The 23,514-nt window shown below is 38.3% G+C and overlaps 1 protein-coding gene across 7 annotated transcripts in view; it reads right to left on the bottom strand.

The window, feature by feature from the left end:
* The window catches only part of ADAMTSL3 (ADAMTS like 3), a 180,268-nt gene that overhangs the window by 148,011 nt on the left and 8,743 nt on the right, over nucleotides 1-23,514 (bottom strand). The window lies entirely within an intron of this gene.

The following is a 23,514-nucleotide window of genomic DNA, read 5'->3' as shown; positions in this document are numbered from 1 at the left end:
TATCCAAACCTCTGGTTTTTAGATCTCCTTCCACCGAGAGCTGCAGGTTGTCATTTTTCCTGCTGCCCCATTTCACTGCTCTGTATGTCACTGACTGGAAGCATCTGCCTGAGCTGGAGTTGCTGGATTTGAGGATTTTCTATTTTATTAATGAGGGTAAAAAGGATGGTTACTGAGTGCACCCCAGCCCCTGCTGACGTTAGCAAGGAGCGTGGCTGGGCAGGACTGAATGCCCACACACAGTACATGTGAAGGAGAGGGGCTTATTTTCAACTGGCTTTAGTTGATCCTGCTGACTGAGTATCTCTTAGTGGCTGAGCACAGTAGGTGTGCTGCTGGGGCACAACTTCTGGTTCACCTTGACCCCAAAGGAATCCCCATTAGCACATTCTGAAACCACCACACAACTGCAAAGTACTTTAACTGCTCTTTTTTTCCTTGATATCCAGGACCCACATTAACTATTGCCATCCAGCTCACTTGTCATTATCAAGTGAGAGTTTTCCTAAGACTAAAAATTACAAATATTCATCACTGGTCATTCCTTCCAAGTTACAGATTCACAGTTTAATCCAAGGATTTAAACTGTTATTGTAATTTCAGATAAATTAAAAATGTAGTTTAGTCTACAATTCTTGTAGATAGTTTGATACAAAGGCTAAGACAAAGTTCAAGCAAACCTCATAATAACATGCCACTATTCTATTTAATCACAGCCACCAGTAGACTGGAAAGTAATTGTTCCATATTTATATATAAACAGCAGCAGCTTTAGAAAGAGAGATTTCTGCTAAATCTGAGCTGTGAAGGTCAAGAAGATGAGAAAACAAGTGGAATGTCTCAAAGAAATGACTGGAACATAATTAGAAATAGAACAGTAATCTTTCAGGTACAAAGGAATTAATTTTAGAGTTTCTTGACACCAAGAACCACAAAAAGTAAGAACTCTGCTGTTATGTACTTTTAACATAAATCAACATTACTTAGACTTAAATCAGTCATTCCCTAAGTAAGCCTGTGTACTTGCTAAAATTGGGAGCATAATGAGAACAAACTGTTTGGGGAAACAAAGACAAGAGCTTCAAGATTATCTGTTTCAAATGCTAAAGATGACAAAATGCCATGCTCTTCCTGAAACTGCCTCAAAATCCTGCTTTTAAAAAGAGGAACAGGAAAAAAAGATAAAAGATCTACCCACCTAAACCTTTACAGCTATGAACAACTGCACTATCCTGCCCAAAGTAAATTCTATAAAGAAAAGACCAGCACAGTGAAGGGAGTTTGCTTTCCATAGTTTTGTGGCTCTTTTATTAGTTCTTGTTGGAAGCGGAAAATGGGCAGGATCTTGAGAGTGTTCCTTTCCAAAATTGCTGTTGTAGAGAAAAAAGATGGGAAAAGCAAATAAAATAAGAAAAACTACGTGCATTTTTAATGACTTGTAAATACATGTTTGTCAGATTAATATGCACAGCAAGTCCAATCATATACCAAAATGTGTGCCTTCCCATTTAATTCAAGTTAAATATCTGCCTCCTAAGCTGCTGCAGCACATGATTTATGCCCCAGGGAAGTAATATACCAGCTAAGTAGCAGTTCAGTTTAATGGATTTTCAAGGACTCCAATACCAAAATGTAAGATAGAGCACGGCACTCCAGCTTCATCACAACATGAAAAAGTGTGTTAGCAGACAAACAGTGTCACACTGACAGTTCAGAACTTCAGATATCTCCAGAGTGAGCAATTCTGATGAATAAATATCTACTAAGACTCAGATTAGCTTTTGTCATGGCCAAGACCTACAAAACCAGCTTCCTAACGCTGGACGTTCTGAAACATTTAAAGACCCTGCAAGTGAACGGAGTTTCCACAGAAGCTGCCAGCAGCTCAGCATTTCTGCAGACCAGGCCAATGAGTTAATTATTAATATTAAACTAAGAGGCCAGCATTTCAAATCAGAATTAAAGTATAAATGTCATGTCTCCTAAAAATGAAAGAGGACTTGGCTGAACTGAAGCCAAGCACTTCTTCATTAAAGAACCCTGAAACACTGAACTTGACTGTCAGATTTTATCAGGGAAATAACAAGTGAGACAACGAGACAACCTGAAAAACTGAATCAAAAGTTCTTCCGGAGACAGAACTCAAGAGTGAGACTCAAAGATTGTTGTTCCATGTTGCATAATCTGTATTAGTTAAAAGCAGACTGAAGACATGTCTGATTTAAGCCCAAATCCAATGATTTTTCCTCGCATCTCTCATTCTAGACCTGTTAGAACATGAAGAAATGACACAAGCATGGGAAAATGTGCCTGTAGGTTGAAGATACATACAAAGATAAGCAAAAGACAATTCTTAGGTATTTTGCATAACACACCTATTTACAACACAGTAAAATGCTGTCAGAAAGCAACTTGGAAACTGATAGTTCAGCTGTTGTTTCAATAGTGTCTACTACTGAAAACTGAATTTCAGCTGTAACTATAATCATATTCACAGCTGCAAGAAAGCAACTGCCTACATCACCTCTGCTGCTCAAACCATCCTGCACCCATTCAAGCACTCTGAGTCATTCCACTGACTGGAATGTGCTTAAGATCACGTCACCAGAACAATAGTGCTCAGTCTAAACCTTCCTTCAGGCTGTCGGTTTGTACAACTTTAAGCTAACACTGAAACAGGAAGAATAATGGAGATAATTCTGGTTTTAAATTAAGATATCTTCCAGTCTTTTCAAAAGGATATTTCTTGATTAAATGTAAATACATTTTTTTTTGCATAGCTTGGGCTGCAGACTGAGATCAACATATTTTGAAATCTTTTTCTGTGCCTTCCAAAATTTATACCAATGATTAAGCTTTTGGATATTTATCAACAACTACTTATGTTTTCTCTTGTTATTGTCTGGCTAAAAGATTAAACGTTTCACTGAAAGGCTGCAGCACTATTTAGCCAAAATCTCATTTATTCTCAAAACCCAGCTTAAATATCAACTCTGTTTCATATTTCTAAAAGAAATATGAACCCTGGAGTTTTCCTTCTTCCAATGAAGCTTCTTCTAAACTTTGTGTTCAGCAGACTCTATCTTCTCTCCAAAGGATTGATTTGGAGTGCCTAATATTTCCTCTAAAATGAGCCACAGTAACAGACTGAAGTTGCTCCCAGTGATATCAATGGCAAAGTTCCCACCATCATCCTTACAGAACCAGGGCCCAAATATATACCTGCAGCAGGACAACATCCCTTGCAATATCCCACTTATTAGGTCTGTGAATAACGCTGCATACTCAATTCTCTCTAGTTTTGTATAAATAAGAGCCAAAGGGAAAAATTCAGCACTCAGACGAGATAACCCTAGAGCAGTTCATTTCCAATTATTGTCAGGAAGTTAGTGACTGTGGATCAGATTCTGCTTTCAAAATATGCAATACCCAATTATTTCCCTAATAGTCTTTAGTTTAGCCTTTGGGGAATGGGCACAGCAATGCCTAGATACAATATAAAGAAATTTTATAGCATATAGATAAAGCATATACTATACTGTTGAGGGAAGATTCTACCTGCATGTTCCCCAAAGCTTGTGGGGTTTTTTGTGATTTAAGATTGAATCTGTACTAAGTTCCTCTTTGTCTATTCTCCTCTGTGCTAAAAACAGTGAAAGGCAAGGAATATCTGGAAATAAGACAGAAAATACTATTTCATTAAAACCACTTTTTGAAGTCTTGCAAGAAAGACATAGGTGACTGAAGTCTAAAGACTTTTTATCCCTCCTTTCACCATATGTTCCAATATTTCAGACAAAACCCTCTTTTTATTCTTTATCTAGTAACCTAATAATTGGTAAAAATCTTGTCATAAAACAAGTCCATTCAGCATTATTGGAGCATGTTCTCATGGAACTCTATCTTTTATTCACTGAAAGTTTCTAAGGGTTCTTAATATCTCCACAGGAAAAAAAAAAAGTGCTACAAAAGTACTATCAGAAACCTTAGCAAAGAAACCAGGATAATCTGTAATTTTTTTTAAAGTTTTGTGTTGTGATTTAACCCAACAGGCAGGTAAATACCACACAGCCATTCCCTCACTCAACCCCACACAGGGATGGGGGAGAGAATCGGGAAAAAGGTAAAACTCTTCACTTGAGATAAAGGCAATTTAATAGGAGAGAAAAGGAAAAGAAAACAATTGTAATGATGATGAAAGGATGCACAAAACAGTTGGAGTCACTTGTCACTTGTGCCCCCACCCAGCTTCTTGTGCACCCCCAGCCTCCTGGCTGGCAGGGCAGTATGAGAAGTTGAAAAGTCCTTGACTTAGTGAAAGCACTGGTCAACAACAACAACTAAAACATCAGCATTATTCTCATCCTAAATCCAAAATATAGCACTGTACCAGACAGAAGTTAACTCCACCCAGCCAAAATCAGGACATTTTGTTAGTGTCCTTTATCACAAACACCATGTGGTGAAAGATTTCTTTTTTTTTTTTTGGTTAAACTGGCAAGCTGCTGAAAACTGCACTCATTTGCAGGAAGCAGACAGTCTTGCTTGTCTATGACCATGATTACAGGTCCAATAACACACTGGGGGAGACTGGAAGCATAATCTTTGAGGAACAGCAGATTTATTTACAAAAGGCGAGGAAAAAAGCATAGTTGTAGGATCACTTTCAGAGGCAGTGGGATTATAAAGCCCAACAAATCAACACATGCACTGAATGAAGATTCTCATTGCTTAAGGGGCAAACAAAATGAAATGAGAAAGGATATAGTGTCATTTCTTCCCTGAGTGGTAGGAGCCTCCATCATGGAGGGCCAGGACACCTTAGTAGCTTTGGCAGGCCATGCATTAACAGAGACCTTGGGATTATTCAATGACACCACAAAAAACTGACAATTCTCACGAGATGAACAAGAAGCTGTAGCAGGCTATGGGCTGCAGGGGTCTAATCCTTTCCTAGTGGGATACACAGCACCCAATAGGCTTGCAAGAGCAACATCACCCTTTTCTAAAAAATTACTTCCTTCTCATTCCCTTCCCCAGTATTCAGTAAGGTTATAAGGAAGATGTGAGTGCTCCCAGGTAACCAAATATTTCATCTAAACAAAAAGCTTCCTAAAAACTAACATAAAGCAAGAATTCTGGGCAGGTGCAACTTCATGGCACCATTTTGTTAGCAATTCTGCAAAGCATTTGCAAAATGCTTCTTTGTTTTCACCTGGCCACAGTGACATGCCCACACTGGTGTGACAGCAGGATTCAGGATTTAAGGACCAGCACCTGCAGTTAGATATGACCAACTATTCTACATGCAGATCTAAACACCCCAAGAAAGGTAACATAGGTGGCGAGCAATTCATATATTTATATGTGAGCAGAATGGGGCCTAGGACACTGCTGGGTACTGCAAAGAAGTGTTAGTCACTATGAGGTAAACAGGCTAATGATGAGGAGAAGTTCGAGACAAGACTGAGACAAGACTTCACAGAATACTTAGTTCCTACACAGTATAATACACAGAGCTAAAAAATACACTTAGTTCTTATATCCTCTGTTATTATAGTACCATTCATCAAGAGATCTCATATGCCTCAAAGTTGTCATTATCCTCATTTACAATGGCTGCTCTCAGGAGAGTCTGGCTGAGAAGGACATGGGACTCCTGACTCAGATTTTCCCAATTCTTTTTAATTTAAATTATAACCTTAATGTTATTAATGTTATGTTATGTTAGTATGATTATTTATATTTAATTTCCTTTTTAGTTTTTTCTTTAATAATGATATAATTTGAACTGACACAGTAACATGCTTTTCATATACTTCAGTTGAAATGGTGCCTAAGGGCAGTGAAATTCTCATCCATAAGCTGCATAAAGAAAAAACCTCTGGCAGTCAGAAGCTAAACACCTGCTAGAACTAGTGGCAGATCCAGATTTTTAAGAGAATTCCTGTTGCATAATGAAAACACAAAGAAGGGAAATGTGTGGGGTGATGGAATGGTATTAAAACCACGGCACTTAGGGGAAAAAAAACCCCAACAACTAGACCACTATATACTTCAGAGCTAAATAGTGAAGATTTTGACATTAAAGTTGTTCTCAGTGCAATTAAAAGCAGAGACTTTTGTCATGTGGGGAAGGCTGAACAGTGATTCTTTATCATACACTGCAGGGCACTGCCATGCCTTTGATTGCTAAAGACAGAGAGTTTTCTCCCTGCCCTCAGTCTCTGCACATCTGCTTCTGATTCAGGTGCCAGGGAAAAACTGGCAAGTATTTAGCCCCCCAAAAAAGCTGCCCTAGCACTAATTTTTCTTCATTGCATACTGTTTACACAATGTTGTCATCAGCAACAGCATGATGTTTATCATGAACTAAACAGGTAGATGAAATGGATGGAATTGCTCTGCTACTGTAAATGACTACAAATTCTCATAACAGAAACAGACCTGGAAATAGGCAAACTCTCAGCCACCAAGAACTGGAATAATTTTTTAATGGGAAAAAGCATCTTTGGTGCAACTATTTCGCAGATCAAATAGCCCAAAACTCAAGTAGCACAACCCAAAAAGCATGCAACTAAACAACTTTGACAGATCAGGAAAATAGAAAGTTTCTGATAATCACAAACCATCGCAAACCTTCTCAATGGATGGTCCCGTAAGTACCACAGGAGAGCTTGTGCTAACACTGCTCTTCATCCACTTTTCCAGCAGAGCCCCAAGAGCACCTGCTACCATCTTCTCAATATTTCTTCAAAGAGGGGCTGGCGAGGGGGTTGTATCCCATAGTTACAAAAGACAGACCACCCTGAATAAGAGTGTAAATAATCAGTATGGTTCTCCTCCCCATTACCTCTAGCTGAGGAATCCTTTCTCACCTGAGAGAAACCAGACTGTAGAGAATGCCACAGCCAGATGTTCACTCCCAGGCTGACATGATTTATAACAGCTCAGCACATGAATGCATCTAACACATGGTGAGGAAAACGTGATTTTTCCACTGTTAGTTTCCACAGCTTCTGATAATTTTAGTGATGTTAACCCAAGTTCTTCGTCTACTTTTCTTTCTCCATTGCAATAAGTCCCTTTGCAGGGTTTTTAGACTGAGCAGCCTTGCACATTGACTCAGTCAGGCACATTTTCACAATAAGGAAGCAGTTAAATGGTCATGGCTCTGCTGTAGGAATGTTGGTTTAAGGCTATTAATAAGGCACATGAGGTGAATGCCTTTCAGCCAAGCACCCTCCACGTGTGCACACCTGTTTCAGCATGATTTTTAAAAGAAATTCCCAAAAGAAACTGTTCATAGCACGCAGTCTCTAAGTCTCAAATGCATTTCTGCAAATACTCTAGAGGTTTTAAACTTTTAGTGCTTTACAGGTGTCAGGAATACTGATAAACCAACTACTAGGCAAAGCACACTACTTCCTAGTAAACCCTTTTCCCTAAAAAATTACTTTTGTCTTATTGTTCACCTGCCACTTTGAGATTATTGCCAATGACTTCCAGTATCTTCATCATTCCCACCTGATGTGCTGCTGTTGAAATGCTTTCCCAGACCGAGGTCTGCTGCTCTAACACTGCTACTCACTTCTCCAAGCGCTCTAATTTGCCACATTTAAATCTCAGCTTAACTTCTCCCTCAGTCCAGTGATGCCAACGTTGATATTTACGATCCATCCGTTTTCCAGTTTCCTCTCATTTCTTTCGGGGGAGAGAGGATGGTTGTTCAAGTGTATTTTGTCTTTCTCTCTTGCCAGTGAAAGCATCTCAAGCAGGGCAAAGTTTTAACTCTGTGTTGTACTGAGCCAGACACACTATCCACATTAAAATTAAATGCTAACTAGAAAAAGTCAGTATCTGAACAAAAAGGAAATAATGCAACTATGAAAGAGGACCAACCACTAATCCAAACACTGTCCCCTTCCTGGTCCCAGTTCATTTGCCAGCATTTACTAACAGCATTTCACATGTATACTCACTAATAAGCCACTACTAAGATAACTCTGCTTCAGCAGCAAACCCCAGAGCAATTAAAAGCTCACATGACAGATGCTGCAGGCATCTGTTCACTGACAACTGTTAAGACTAATGGTCATTAGTTTAATGACTCATTTTTGTTCTTCTATTCGATGTGTACAGTAATGCTGGAGGACTGATATGCTGAAGGGGAAAGGGCTCTTACTGAGGTGAGAAAAGATAAACACAGGCTCTGCTGCTGGAAAGAATGAAATAAATCCTCTGAATGAACCAGAATTGCTGAAACGTTAAAAGACACAGCTGAGCAAGTCAGACATAAAATGAAAATAGAAACTGCTAATTCAGAACAGGGTGCCTGCTCTAATCAGGATATTTTCCAACACTACAACTTTATCACCCATCTTCCATGTCCAGTGAATAAATTTCACTAGGCAACTTTAAAAGGATGCAGGTGATTACAGAAAGACATTCAATGAACAGGAAAAGGATTTAAAAAAAAAAATGGACAGCACTGAAGAACATCTGTTATTCAAAGGCAAGACACTGTCTAATGTTTTGGAATTTAAAAATGTATGATGCCCTATTAAATGCTCTGCACGTTCTTTAAGTATTTTAAGCACCAAGTGTCTTCCCTGTGACTGATCTCACCAACATACCATTTTAACTCTTCTAATGGTCAATATTTCAAATGCAACCAGTAGCAAGTATAAGTGATTAAAACAGTTATCACAGAGGGAACGTTGAAAGATGGTCCATGTGATCGTACTCCTACCCGCTCATCTTGTATTCTCATTCGAGCAGCTGAGGTTGAGTGAATTGCTTCACTCTCTGTGCATGACTCTGGGAACTTGGCTACCATATATCCACATATGTGATTGCCAATACATACCACCTGCACGCCGAGGGAACGGAAGACCTTCCTGTGGAGGAATATCTTCCCATCCTGTGTGGGTGTACAGGAGCAGATGTGTCCGTACAATGGATAGCTCCCAGGACACATGAACTGAGACATGTCATAAGTCATGCACTGCTTTCCAGTAATGATTATCTTGCTACAGGAAATTTAACAGAATAATTTTACTCCTTCAGAATATCACACTGGAGTTTATGATGGCAGAGCAGATGGATAAGATAAATGGTCTTGTTTCCTTCTCTTTACCAGCAGTTTGAAGAATCTAACTGTAGGAGGTGATAAATTTTCAGCAGGTACCTAATTTCTGGCATTTCACTGAATCTACCTGCAACTAAAACTCAGATACACAACTGAACAGAAAGCAGAGGCTGCAGTTAAGCTACTGAAAAGCCCTCCTACCTTGACCACTACAGGAAAGGTTATGGAGGGACCAATTCTCATTGTTGCTGCTGACACAATCAAATCTCTTAACACATTTGTCTTGCATGCAAAATGAGCAATCAGCTCTAAGTGCCAGAGACACCCTTTAGATGGCAAGTCATTCAGGCCTCCCCTGCTTTAATCAAGTGGAAAATACCACTATTTTTGTCAGATGTAGGATGACTACTAAGGAAAAACTTTCCAAAAGCATCTTTGACATACTGAATTCCAAAACGGTACACATAATCTTGGATTGTCCACTTGACCTTGTGTTTTGACAAGCTGAAAAGCTGTCATGCCTCTTGTAGGACAAGTGATACTCTGCTCACTACTTTTAAAAACAGCAAGGGCAGGGGGAAATGTGGAGTCCCCAATACCTGCCTCATGTCTAACCAATGATGCAAAATCATCTACTCTTGTATGACTAGCAGCTGCTCTTTTACCACCACCACTTGTAGGTAAGGCTAAACAGAATTCTTGACAGCACAGTTTAATTTTAAAGATTTACAGAAGGGCACTATTCCTACAGAATATTTTTCAGCTATTCCTGAGCACTTTTGGAAGGATCTGTGGCAATAACCTCCCCTGAATTTTCTTATCCGCAGTCAGCTCTTAGTTTGCCAGTACAAGCTAGTGTGAGCTTGGAGGCCAACCCTAACAGTTCAGTATCTAAAGCTTTAGCATGGTTCCAGATTCTCATATGTTTGTCTTTAGCATTCTAAGACTTTTCAAAATACAGACAGAATCCAAGAACAATGGACTGTGCAAAGGCAGGGAAATAAATTCATCCGCCCTTTTATTTAATTGCAGGAGATTCCTTTTGCCCTGTATATCTGTGACTTCTCAGACTAGAGACAATCACAAGCAGAACCTTCACAATCTAGTGAATTTGCAGTGGTGTGAAATAATGTGATCTTACTGATTCAGTTGATTTATTGTTATCCCACCTAATTATACATTTCTTCACATTCTCCACTGCTTTGCAAATTGGAAACAATAAGACAGTCTCACTCTCACTGTTAAGCTGTGCTGAAGTTATCTGTGGCAGTAATCCTATTTTCATTTGCACTTTTTACAGGCCTGGCTTCCTCTGCACCCTACACAGAGTAAAAGACCATTATAAAAAGCCTAAACAGCATCCATTTTAAATAACGAGACCCAAATATAAATCTTAACCTGTGTATTTCTCTGGAAGTTTGGCTGTACTTGGAATTATCAGTCCAGAACATCTCTATTTCAGAGCCCAGTCCTTTTGGCCAAGAGAGATGTTCTTTTATCCTGACTATAGTGAAAAAAGCCAACTTGCTAGCCTGACTCAGGTTGTAATTATTCTCTACCTTTACACAAGCTTTCTGTAATTCCAGGTAAAAAGGCTGAAGGGAATCCTACACATCCACACAAGGTGTAAAATTTCTTACCCTCTTGCAGAAAACCATTCAAAAATGACTGAATGAGATTTGTCCCTTTCCTATCTGCTCCTTTTTTCTTAAAGTTAGGATGGTGCATGTAGTGATTCCCCTCATTTTGTGTTACTCCAGCTTTAATAAGAAAGGGGCTGACTGCAAATTGTTCTATTAAAAAAACCCCACAACCTATTTCTCAAAAAAAATCCTGATTATCTACTTATATAAAACTCTCAGAGAAGTAGCTACACACTTTAAAGGGAAGTATGGGACAATAAATAAATTCCAAGTCAAAATGCCTATGCCAAGAAGATTTAATATGGTCCCCAAATCTCAAATAGGCCAAAACTCTTCATTCCTGACATTTACAAACACAGAATCATTCCAAAATGCCTAAAAGCCATAAGAATCCGAACAAATGCCTATTCTAAATTAATGTGTTCTATATTACTTCTTCCTGGGAGGCTGGGGCCTGAAGACATATAGGAAAGGAAGAGTCTTTCTCCCAGTTCTTTACAAGGTATAAAAGTTACATTAAAAAGTTCTAGCAATGTAACAGAAAACCTTACACTTAAATCCTCAAGTCTACTTTGAGTGGACAAATAAAAAATCAAGGCACTCCACTTAAATAAATAATCCCCTTGCTACTAATCATCATATTTTTCTCTTCTCATGTATATGAAGAAAGTCAATTTGTACTATTTTCAGAATAATATTCAAGGAACAGAGAATGTTATGTACAGCATATTTTAAATAAAGTCAAAACATAGAAATCAAATTCAACTTCAGCTGAGAAATGTTTTAAAGACATTAAAGTTAATAGAATAAACCCTTCTTTGTAAATCTCTTCTTATACTTTCCTTTAGTTAAAGATAACAACATATTGAATTTAAGTCCATACATAACTTATCAAATGCCTTTTTTTTTTTACAGAGGATCTATTCATAGAAGCTTGTATTTGCAACATGTGCAGCAAATTATACTATTAAACATTCAATCCCAATAAAGTTTAAATTTCGTCCCTAACAATAAAGCTTGCACAGATCTTGCTATACTTGAAATCAGATTCCAGAAATAACCAATCAAAGTCATAGGTAGCTATTATGATAATTAATAACTGCACATTTGAGATGTAAATATAGCCAGTTACATGGAAATGTTATGATGAAATATTAAGAATAATCATTAAATTTTTTGCACTTGGTAAACTAAAAAAGTAAACATCATTAAGATATAGGAAACTAGCAGGTGAGAGCCTTGTGATTCAGCCTACACATCTCTAAAAAATGTGAGCTCTTATGTGCCCTCTGTAGCAGCCAGGACTGATCCCACTGAGAGGCCTTTGCAGCTCCAGAGCCTTGGGGAAGAGCTGGGTACCCCATCAACCCTCATGCAATCCACAGAGGGAAAAAATCACTGCTACAGCACAGATCCTCTGGCACTAACAGCCCACAGAAACTGCACTGGCTGCCAGGAAAGCCTTCCAGAAAGAAAAAGGGGTGTAGCTTAGCTGCACCAGCATTCTAAAAGCTGAACAGAACAAGTATCACTGAACAGAACTTGACAAGTTTCAGTGCAAATGCCTCCAGAGAGTAATAACAGTTTCTGAAAGCAAGATCCATTAGAATCAAGCATGTCCCCACAATTCTAAATTTTATTTCAACTCAAGTGCTCCATATATTATTTCTGACCTATCTAAAGTCAGTTATACAGCTCTGAACAGGATTTTCTTCTAAGCTACTTTATTAAAAGAGTCAATTCCAACACAAAAGGTAGATCAGACAAACAGACCCGTATTTTACGAGACCAATCATGCCACTGCAAGCCCCTGTTCGAGCAGGTATTCAACCTAGTAAAATACATCAGCCTTCAACATAGATGCTTCAACATGAAGCATCATTCCTCATTTTTCTTGACCCATGTTCTCATTTAGCTGTGTAAAAAGCTCTGGTTGTGTTTAATATCTCAACTAAAAATAATGCCAGAGTAAACCATTGTTTTATGCAGCAGCCCTGTAACTTATATGTAGGGAAGGGTCCATCAGGAACCTGCAGTTATCTAACACTTAATTCAAACTGAAACTTAACTAAGGACAATCTCAGTTTCCCAGAGACTTTGATAGTTCAATCACCTCTGCTACACACATATTTCCATACAGCATGCACACAGGAACAAAGTTTAAAACTTAGCAATGAATTGAGACTTTCAGCACTGCACACCACCACCAAAAAAAGGGAGTTGTATTTTTCTAGGTTTGTTAAATGCTCCTTGTGAAACAACGTGGTAACTTTTCTCTGCAAAGCCATATACTCTGACAGGTACTAAGTACTTGAAGATGCAGATGTAATTTCTCACAATAATACAGATGTCTAACTCTTTCAAACCCATCCATCTTAGACACTGAAAATATCAAAAGAATAGGGTCCTCCATCACAAGCACAGGCTAATGGAACTGGATCTGTTTCCAATCAGCTGGGGAATCACATTATTAAAATCAGTAAATTGTTTCAGTAACATGGAAGAATTTCATGAAGGTGTTCAGAGAAATCTGGTTTTGAGAAGAGCTGGGGAAGAACTAGCAGGTGCAAGGATGTTGTACCAGAAAACTCTTTCTCAGGAGATTGGATGGAGTTGATGACATGGGAAACTTGGGTTGCCAACTTTCTACAGAGTATATAACACTGAAAGTCTGGGAAAATTAATTGGATTATGAAGGTCGAAGAGAGAGGCCAGCCCAGTACTGAAAGATAATGTAATTGAATTTTGCCAATTTTATCTGGATGATTACTCTCTAGATGAAGGGCTAGTGCCACTTCTTCATTGCTGCTAATCTGTTTTCTTCACTCCTCAGCTCTCTTCTTTCACAGACTCATCTGGAGCTAAAAAAGCACATTAGAGAAGATTTCACACAAAGGGGTGGTTTTGTGCAGTCAACTAAGCTTTCCACATGCTTATGGCAGCTTTTCTTGAGAGAATCTCAGAACTCAGTATCCTTACTCTCACAGTAAGGCATTCTTGAACAGAATAAGACCATGCTGAGTGGTAACAGTTGAACCTCCAGGTTGGCTTTGGCAATTCTAATCCAGACATGCACATTACTGGTTAACAATTCCATAACTACTTTGCAGTCAATGCCAGAGGAATCTTACATCATGAGTTAAATTTTATTCATAGTTGAAGTCTATATTCAAAATAAGACTAGGCTATTATGGAAGCAAAGACTTATAAAAATTGAAAACTCCCTTTGAAACACATGCTTTCCAGTAAGTGCAGCTAGCAAACTGCAAAACACAGTCAACATTCCAACACCATGATGTCAATTTTCATATGCACAGACAAAATGCTACATGTAGAAACCAACTCTGTCTTCCTTGTTGGTGGTGTGCTTGTGTTTCCTTCTGCTCTCATCCACAGAACTGCACCATGCAGCGGAGAGTGCAACCCCTTTTGAATATAATAATTCTGGTAAAATAGTCAAAATGATTTTTAAAAAATGGATTTCCATGTTCTGCTTCAGTTCCCCTGAAAAACAGTGTACATGCTCTAAGGACCAGTTTTGATGTTTCCCTCTGCAGCAGTTCAGAGAAATTCCTGCCAACAGGGATGGACTGGAACACCTGATATAATGGTCTTCAGTGACACACAATAAAAAAGGAACATGCAAAAAAAAATGGAAATCACTTCAACTCTTGCAAGCTTTATAAGCAACAGGCAAATCATCTTTATTATTGTTTGGGGTTTTTTTCCAGGGAGACAAATACAGCCAATTTTCTAGAAAACAGCTGCAGACACAGCTTCAAATGCCATCTGTCCGTAGCAGTTATACGAAGAAGAGATGGAATGATTCACACCACAGAACAGGAAATATGATAACCAACTAGTTAGCACTAATAAAATTCAGCCTCAGTTAGCTTGCTATGGGCAGGTCTCACTCCAGAGAAACTCCCACTGATGTCTCAGGCAAAGTGACTGCAGACTTCACTTGTTACTTAAGTGTAGGATGTTGTACTGTTGAAGTAGAAAGCCTGAATCTTACAAAATAAGGTCTCACTTGTGGCACAGCAACTTAATGAAGTCCACAGAGCTCCCCAGCCTGCATCTTCTTCAGAACTGAGGTTTTGTAGTGCCTGGAGTTCTCATATTGCCACGGATTCAAAGTTAACTTTTGGCAGACAATGAATGATGGGACATTCCCATACTACTGTTGAACAGGATAAGGTCTTTTTCTCAGTGTTCTCAAGGATGGTCTTAACATTTGAAATAGTAAAAAAAAAAAAAAGTCTAGAATTCCTGCATTTCCCCCATTTCTGTGTGACATATGACAGATGGCTCACAGAGGTCTAAATTCAGCAAGAAAAACAATCAATTATAAACAAATACATCATTGGTGTTTGCTAAGGACATAATTCAAGCAAGTTCAAAAGATCAGAACAAGACCCACACGTTCTGTTATCCCAGCTAAGGCCTTTCTCAAGATGGTTATCTACAGGAAGAAATTTTCTCCAAGAAAAGCTTAGTGTTCCCAGTATATCTCTGTTTCCCTTGGAGAAACCATGAAAGTTGGGGGTTTTTAAATTAAAACTAACTCATAAATAAAAAATAAAAATATCAAGTAATTTTTCCCTTTCATAGTCACACTGCTAAGGGAAAAGCTTTAAAAGGCTGCCTGTTAAGAACAGGTGATGCTAACAGGATATTTGAAAGACCCATGAGACTTACAACACTCAGTAAAATGCACTTGCCTACTGATCTAATTGCTTACTAATTTTCAAATCTATTCCCACCAGATAAGTAATGGCATTTTAAGCCCAGCTCCTGGCATTAAAAATACATTCCTAGTTTCCTCTTAGCAGGAGATAAACAGCTGTATGGTAAACCCCCATACATTAAGATAGCGTTCTGCAGGTTTTCCTTATAGTTTTAACCAAGCTATTGTGTTCCAAATTTAACTGAAAGAGAGAGGAAGAGGAAACGGGAAAAGCATTTGGGTGTGCAGTTTCACAGTGGGGTGAAGGCAAGTGCTCTCTCATTCAGGGAAAACGCCTGGAATATTTGTGTTTTACAGAAGGACTGATCACATAATGAAAGTGGAATTTAAGCCAAGCCATATTTAGTGAAATATCACAAGCCATTTCTCTATTTATCTTACTCAAGGAAATACTAGTGTTTGTTTAAAAATAAGAAGCTATTCCAGCAATGAAGCCTAAATTTCCTTGCATACTTTAAAGAAATCATTCTAAAATTCTAAAATTTGAAAATGTACCAGTACCAGACACATCCTAAAAATGTTTCTATGAGAAAATTTAATAACAACAAAGAAATAAAAGATATTCCAGGCAAACATGAAGAAGCTCAGAATGTAGGCACCTATGTAGGTTTGGAGCAAGTTCTTATGTGTCCAGGACAAACCTCCAGATAATCCTGGAGTTCAAAGCATTTATTTCTTTGTTAGTTTTTAAACGAGTCATAAGTGACAGTAGGTCTAGGATTGGTTCTAGTTCAATGATCTCAAGTGTAGCCCCGAGGAACACCAAAATGACATAAGGGCTGAACTGGTTCAGACCAAGAACTATCAGCTTCCAATAGCAACCAATAACTGGACACACAAAAAGTGTGTACAGAAAAAGGATTCACAATGCTTCTCTGGAATACTTTTGTGGACTCACTTTTCTTAACCTGTTGTGGTTTGTTTGTTTAGTACCATGTAGTGCATCTTCCCAGTACTCATCCTGTCTCCCCTGAAATCCTTGTAACCTTCTACTAAAGAACCATGGCAAGGAGTGCTAAGTATCATTACATGGAGGACAACCACCTTGCACTGTTTTCAATCTCCCTTCTAGTAGTTTTATATAATGGCAGTTTTTATGTTGAAAGAAACAAGTTACCAGCTGATTCTTGCCCAGCCTTTCCACCACATTCATACAGGGATCTGAACTATATATAGTACACAAGTGAGGGTAAACCAGGAATTCTTACAGTGAAAGGATGACACTCTTTGCTTTGTTTTACATCTTCCTTTCATAGTATTTCCTACCATTCAGTTAGCACTGTTAACTGCTCCAGGGTCTCAGCTGGTTTTCTATGAAAAGACCTACCTGAGAATCACCAGTTTAGAGGAAACATAACTGTTAGTCACATAAAGCACCTTATGGTCATATAAATAAAGATAAAAAATCAGGGGACAAAACCAGAGCCTGTTCAAGCAGTCTTATCAGTTAGTGGCTTTAGCAAAACCCCTACACAGCAAACAGCACACACAGCCCTTCTCTCCAGTGATAGATGCTTCTGCTCATCTGCTTTCAACAAAAGTGCTGATGAGATCAGCTGAAAGAATCTGTATTATGTTGCATGTACCTGGCAGTTTCCAACTAGAACATCATCTACCAAGCAGACAATACTCAAGACACCACTATGCTACTGGGTTGGTCAGCCAACATCCACGTTAGTCAACCAGGGAACAGTTTAAAGTATTTGGAGACTCAAGAAAACAAAACACCGAGTGAGTAGCGAGACCTCGAAAACATCTAATAAGAGCAGGCTCTTGGGAGAGGAAGTGAAATCATATCTTAGCATATTTCAATGGTTATACAGCCACAGAGCACTGAGCTTGTGCTTCCACACCACTGCTACACCAACAAATGCTGCAGTAGCTCAGACAGCAAGGAAAACTCCCATTAGAAGAGGCAAATCTGAATTTATCAGAACCAGTACTTGTACTGTTCTTTCACATTTCTCCATCCCAGTAGATGGCCTGGAGCAGCCACGTATACAAGCTGGGAAATTGCAACAAAAGGGGGGATTTTTTGGAGCTGGTTAATCTCTCGCTGAATCAGCCAGCTGGGAATAAAGCCAGTTTCTGCACTCTTCTCAGAGCTCCAGCAAGGTGCAGGCCAGGAAACACTTATTGCCAAATAAAGCTTGAGAAAACACAATTCCTTATTCTCTGCATTCTGTGACAGTGCAGGTGTCTCCATGTCATCTTACTTCTATGATTCTAAAGGGCAGGAGATCAGGCAGCTCAAGCTCTCCTCTTTACACCTTCATCTGCTGCACAGGGAGCCTCTACAGGTCCTTCCACGTACACACACTGTAAATGTTACCCCATTCTGCCTGCCTGCACTAACAGGAGACTGTATCCTATAAATTTTAAGCAGCTTCAATTTTTGGCAAAGCACCTGATGACAGAAAAAACCCAACATTACATAAGTACAGAAATACATGATTCTACATATAAACAAATGTTCCACTTACTTAATGCTACAAATCAGCCTCATTAACCAGTTGGGACCTCCCACCACGACACAAATGACAACAGTTAGCATAGAACAACAATCTAGTAACTGCAATCATAACTGTAGTTTTAATATTGTTCCACAATTTAGTTGAGCTGACTTGCATTCACTGTGTTTCTAGTGCATCCAGAAGCATGACAAACTGACAATTCTTGGAAACCACATTTCTCAAAACAGACTGAGAATACTGTTTTCATTTTCTCTCCATAATGATGTTAAATCTAATAAATACAAAATTAGAAACAGAAAGAACATTGTTGCTAAACACTTTATGTAATATGCTGTCTGGAAGGGATTTATTAGGCCAAGTTCTCAAAAACTGCCCTCCCTTTATAAACATGGGATGCTTGTACTTGCACTTCTCAGATATTATCAAATATATACACACATTCAAGGACTAGAATTCACACACCAGGAACCTATTCTTTCAAAGAATTATAAGGGTGGAAGTTTTGGTTTAATTAGCTAAATATGATGAGAAACACATAGCCAGACTTTTGGAAGTGCCTAAGGCACCTAATGCCTGGCTTCTATTAGATTAATTGAAATTTATCTTGTTACTTTTGAAAAATCCAGCTAAGCACCTACAAATGCAGCTGAGTACTTAACAGTGTCTGTGTTAAACGTGTCTCAAGTCTTACTGAAAGTCATCAAAACACAAACCCTTCTGAAAATGCTGCTCTATCTGCATCGATTTAGCACCCTTGCATAGTTGATGATCATCAAAAAAGGAGTTCATAGAACCATCCTTCCTCCTACAGGTTGGAGAGAGGACATTTTGAAAATCTGACCCTTAAATTCCAGAGCACTTGATGCTCTATAACTTCATCTAACAACAAGTTCTCCCTTATGGGAAAGAAAGTTATATCCATGCTCTCAAGACCTAAAGGAATTATTGTCTATCACTGACAATAAAGTGAGAGCATGGGACATATCAGAACTGCAGTGCTTTACAGTTCCTATGTGGGTCTTAGTAGTCTCTCCAGAGTTGCCATGGCTGTATCCAATGTCCTTTCTGGAATGCTGTGCTCACTAACAAACTGTACTTCAAAAACAAACCCATTCTTTCACCATGCACATACTCTCTCTGCTTTACAGAGATTTTGCCTAATAAAAATTACCCTGGGATTGTTCAAGAGTGACTGTGTTGGAGTGTTCACAGCCACAAGACTATCATCAGTATTATCAACTGTATAAAACCTTAACACACTCACTGGACAGTAAAATACATTAGCACAGTATGATGTAACTCATGCCCACAACTTCTTGCATACCCTTACAACACAAACAAGTAAGGAGAAGCACAATTATAATCTGCTCCCACTATCACTGAAATTACTATATTTTACTACCTCATGGCAAGCCACATCATAGCTACTGGGGATTCAGATGAGTACAGAGAAATGTTTAAAGAAAACCTTCAAACCCCAAAACTGCAGATAAATATGCAAACCCTACAGGTTCTAGAAGTAAAAGCAAATTAAAAGGACTCAGATTTTTAAATGTATATTCTTTTGAAGCAAAAATCATTATTTTGGATGGTTAAATTTTTAATTCTTGATTAACAGTAAAAGGGCTTTAATATTACCACAATTGTGTACATTTTCTGTGATGCAAAGGCAGGAATGGAATTTCGTGTACTGTGCAAAACTGCCATCTCAGTGCTGTTTATGCCCCAAATTTGGTAAGGAATATGAAAGATCCAGCCTGCACCAAGCAGACCTCAATGAGTAATTATCAGTGACTAAGTGTTCGAGAATCTTCTAAAATCAAAGATCATCCTAGAGCTATTCCCTCATTTCTTGACTACTCTTTTAAGAGAAATTAGAAGCCACTGGCAGCTGTTAGAGATTATTCTTACACTTGAGGCTTCTCTAAACATGCCAGACTCTTGGATATCTGGTTTGGGAAACAGCAATTTGCAGCTCTACATGCAACTGATTTGAGAATCTCTGTCCAACTTCTAGGTAACTTCATCAGAAATTATCATAGTAGCAAATAAATGGGATAGTCAAAGGATGCCTTCATTGAGGACATCTGTACTCTTGGTCATCTCCCATAGCTGACTTTAATTTATGAGTACGTTTTAAAAACTAAGTATTCATACATAGTTTGTGTCTCAAGTCACAAGGCACACACAGCCATTTTTTAGGCAATTTAGTTCTTTTGGATTGTAAATTGGGGATAACAGCAGTTCAGATTCTATGAGCACTGGCTGAGCAATCATTATCAGTCCTAAATTTAAAGCAAGTTCAGAAACTTAAACATAAGTTTTCTGGTAATGCTGTCACTGAGTTGCAACCTTGTCAATAGCAATGAATATTTTAAGTCAGAATATTTCTACAGAGTCTCAGATGTGTTATTTGTCTTTAGAAACAGCATCTTAATCTTCAAACTAAGAATAAAACCACAGGTCTTTTGAGGTTGATGGCAAAACTCCAGATGGGTGCAGAATTGCAACCTGCCTATAGAAATGGAAAACTGCTTCAGACTTAACTCAGAACCTGCAAATCTAATCCTGATATTTCTGTCAAAGTTACTGGAGACTTAAGAATCCTCACTATTGTATGGCATGTAGTTCACCATCTACTTTCTGGATATCAGTGTGCAATACATTCAGCAACTGTAAAACAATAATCCAAAGGTTTTCCACAAAGATGTTCTCCAAATCCACTATGTCATATAATAGACATCAGATTTTTGGCCTTGCAAAGTTCAGCCTTGAAGACATTTACTATGTTGGTAGTTTATGGCAGGTTGGTTATGGCAGAATCATTGTGAATACAATAATGTTTTCAGCATTTATATCCTTCATATCCAGAATATAACAGATAGTTAGAAAAAAATTATTTCAGCATTTATATCCTTCATATCCAGAATATCACAGATAGTTAGAAAAAAATGATAATGCAGGAAGGGATTGCAGAAACATAAATCATGGAAGCAACCAATAGCTTATTCAATGAATATATGACCTATGAAACTTTCCCTTCCATAGAAACCCAGAGCTAATGCTTCTTAAATATCCAGACATGGTGTCTTGGCTGTTATTCCCTCTGCAGACATTATCAATCCCATGGTCTTTGGAGGCAAAATGTACTGACTTGTAGAGGGTTTGATTTGGACTGTAGGAACCCAAGAAAATTTCCTGTTTTGAAAACGACGGACCAGAGAATAAATCTAAAATGAATCCATGTGTAAAATTCTTGATGATATACATTTGCCTATATAAATCTGCTAGCCATCACTTCTTCCTGCCAGTAATCCATTCGTAAGAATATAAAGATACACAGTCCTACATACACTTAATAACAAATATAAGAGTATCTAGCTGATGTAATAAAATGGTGTAATAAAATGTTATCGCCGGATTAAGAAAGAGTGGTTACTAGGCTGAGCATTCTGCCTTTTCAATCACAAATATGAACCAATATGTGCTCAAGAGATCACTTCAAAACAGCAAAACTGGACTTGGATACTTCTACTTTGTTAGCTTAACCATCTCCTAAAATCTGTGGTATTGATAGGTATCCTGCTACAATGTAAGAAAAAAAATGAGCCTTTCACACAATATTTAGCAATAAATACAAGGCTAAGGATATAGCTGACATTCCCAAATACACATAATCTGTAGAATACAGTAACTTCTTTGGATAGAGTAATCATTTAAATCTTTAGAAACAATGAATTTTTCCATGTTGCTGCTACCGTTTGATGGAGGAGTACTTTTTTTTTTAAGAAAAACATACAGACAATTTGCTTGTATGACCATTAGCTTTAGAATAATGCAGTTCCAATAATTTCATTTATATTGGCACATTCAAGAAAAAGTCAGTTCTACACTTGAAAAGAACACAGCCAAGGCTTACCTATAAGTGATCTCTTCCTGAGTGACTTATGTCACTGCTCTTGGTCACAGAGCAGATTTAACAAACAGGCAGCTCAGCCATGCCCAGGGCTAAACAATTCCCTGGGTTATCCTAGGAAACCTAACTTACCTAGCAGTATAGCAACTAATCTGCCCTTGACAAACTAATTTTGTCAAATTTGAGACATTCCACATTTGTAAGGGCAGAGTTCAGTTCGGAGCCCACCTAAACACCACGCTGTGCTCATTAACATGCTGTGAAGAATCAGAAAGGGCTCCTATAACCAAAGTTAACTTCCATTTCTTCTCAGGAACAGCTTCCTCTTTTCCACAACTTCTCATGTTAAAGTTTTCTTTGCACTACATTCATACCACATTTCCACCACATTCTTTTCAAGCGGTCATTATTTCAGTCCGTACCTGCCTCAGGCAGGATGAAGTGAATCAATAGCACAGAAGTGATATGGCACAGGCTGTGACCCTGCCCAGCATCCAATTGTTTCTAATTGATTAGCTCCAGACATAAGCACTTTAATAGCCAAAAACAACACAAGTGGAAGTTATGGTACAATATCAGGGTAAAGTGACTGTGTGTGGTCCATATAGAATGGCCCCGAGCAACCAATTAAAGAATTAATGGTTATTGGATACCAAAAATATTATGTTAAATAATATGAAATATCTTTAATGTGCCTAAAATTGTGATAAAACACCTAAAACTTAGGAGCAGTAAGGCCTCTTACAAGATGGGGCTTAAGTGCTAATGACTCAAATATGCCAAACAGATTACAATATTTTAAAGGACAATCAAGACCATAAAAATTGACCTGGATTGAAATGTTCATAAAGCTACTCACAATAGCCTATTGATTACTACAATGTGTTTGGGTTGTTTTTATTATAAAGAAATAAGTGAAGCTATGCCAAACCATTCGTGGAGAAGAGGAAACTATGCCACTACTGGTTCCAGTTCTACAATAAGAAAAATACGAAAGAAAAAATACTGTAAAAAAAAAGAATGGTTCCTTCACAACCAAGAGGCCCAAACATGAATTTGACATTTCCCTTCTCTGAGCTTCTCTTCTTATCTTGAACAGAACTCTTAAGGGAACTTCATATACTACTTTCTGAGTGTTTTATAGGGCTGATTATTGCAGCATCACTCATCTCCTTGCACACAAAAATACCAGCTGAACAAGCACAGCAAATCAGTAGCTTTTTTGTCCTTGGATAAGAAACACGCAGGCAAGAAGCAGATCCCTGTATGGCCCCGCCTGCTTGGTCATGTGCTGAATGCACTGTTTTACTGCACAATTAATACAAATGTAAACTTTTACTTTCATTGCAAGCCCTTTACTCAAGTAACCAGTGTATTTTCATGACTTGCTGCAACTACAATACAAATTAAGGAGGTGTTCATCAGCTGCCAAATGACTCAGAGCACACAGCACACTCAGCAGTGCTACTAAGGATGGGTTGGAGCCCCATTCCCACTACCTTAAACCTAAAAGTCCACCCTAAATTCATCATAGCTTACTCAGTTGTCTAATACAGTCTCCTCAGTTCTTCATACTCCTTTTGAATTTAATTTTGCCTGTTGTATTGCTCTTCAATTCAAAATTCTTCAGGATATATGCT

This window comes from Neopelma chrysocephalum, unplaced genomic scaffold (genome assembly GCF_003984885.1).
Source record: "Neopelma chrysocephalum unplaced genomic scaffold, ASM398488v2 Primary Assembly neopelma1_75, whole genome shotgun sequence".
In the NCBI taxonomy this organism is placed as follows: Eukaryota; Metazoa; Chordata; class Aves; order Passeriformes; family Pipridae; genus Neopelma; species Neopelma chrysocephalum.
The sequence above is the reverse complement of the archived record's forward strand: the minus strand, read 5'-3'. Positions and strand labels throughout refer to the sequence as shown.